The 1,407-nt window shown below is 44.0% G+C and overlaps 1 pseudogene; it reads right to left on the bottom strand.

The window, feature by feature from the left end:
- Positions 1-4: 4 nt before the first annotated feature.
- On the bottom strand, positions 5-791 carry LOC105533336 (annotated as a pseudogene).
- Between the last annotated feature and the right edge of the window lie 616 nt (positions 792-1,407).

The following is a 1,407-nucleotide window of genomic DNA, read 5'->3' as shown; positions in this document are numbered from 1 at the left end:
TGCCAGTTGATTTTTGGATACTCTGAGGCTTGCTGGCATTCTCGAAGTCACACGTCTTCTTCCAGTTAGCCTTCACTGCTTCAGGAGTCACTGGCTGATTTTGTCTTACAACCACTACAAGGGTCCGGTCCCAGAATAATTTTCTAATCCATCCTGCTCCAACCTCAAACAAACCCCCATTCTCCTCACAACTCTCATGGCAAAGCCAAAGGACCAGCAATGCTACATAATCTGGTTTTAGGGCTTCCACAAAATCTTCAGGCATAATTGAGTCCACCCTGATTCAGCATTAGCAGAAATAGTTTTACAGTGAATGTTGCTTTTCCTGCCTTCAACTGCAATAGAATTTGCAAGGACCAGAAGACCCAACTTTGCAGCACTATAATTTGCCTGGCCAAAGCTGCCATATATTCCTGAAGCTAATGAAGTGATAATGATCCTTCCATATTTCTGCTTCTTCATGTGATCCCACACTTCCCAGGGTCACCTGGAATGAGCCCCACAATTGAACTCTGTGGATGATATCCCAGTCTTCATCACTTATCCTAGGAAAAGAACGGTCCCTCAGAATTCCAGCACTGTTGACCACAACATCTATTCTAAAAGCATCCAGTGCTGTCTTTACAATCTTCTCTCCTGTTTTCACTGAATCATAGTTGGCCACCACTTTTCCACCTTTGTTTATTATTTCTTCAACAACCTTATCAGCAAGTAAGGAGCCTTTACCAACTCCCTCTTAAATAATTCACAACAACTAGTGCTCCTTTTTCTACAAAAGCCAGAGCATGAGGCTGGACTCATGGTCTCACCACTGAGTTTCAACAGCTGTTGATACCGGTCACTGGTGTAGGGGAGGACTGCGCCCATGCCTATGCAGTGACACATACCTTGACTAGGGTTTTTTTTTTTTTTTTTTTGAGACGAAGTCTCACTCTTGTCTCCTAGGCTGGAGTGCAATGGCATGCTCTCGGCTCACTGCAACCTCTGCCTCCTGGGTTCAAGTGATTCTTCTGCCTCAGCCTCCCAAGTAGCGGGGATTACTGGTGCCTGCCACCACGCCTGACTAATTTTTGTATTTTTAGTAGAGACGGCGTTTTACATGTTGGCCAGGCTAGTCTTGAACTCCTGACCTCAGGTGATCCACCTGCCTCAGCCTCCCAACGTGCTGGGATTACAGGCGTGAGCCACTGTGCCCGGTGACTAGGTATTTTTTAATGCTTATTTATTTAATATTGGTTTCACTAAGAGATCATAGGCTCTTTAAGGTCAGGAATGATGTTTTGTTTTGTTTTCTTTTGTTTTATGATTACAGATCTAGCACCTACCACAATCAGTTCACAGTTGGCACTAAATAAGTATCCGTTGACTTAATTGCTGGATAAATAGATAAGAAGCGGATCAAGAAAG

The sequence above is a fragment of the Mandrillus leucophaeus genome, unplaced genomic scaffold (assembly GCF_000951045.1).
Source record: "Mandrillus leucophaeus isolate KB7577 unplaced genomic scaffold, Mleu.le_1.0 Scaffold12436, whole genome shotgun sequence".
Lineage (NCBI taxonomy): Eukaryota > Metazoa > Chordata > Mammalia > Primates > Cercopithecidae > Mandrillus > Mandrillus leucophaeus.
This window is presented reverse-complemented; position numbering and strand designations above follow the sequence as displayed.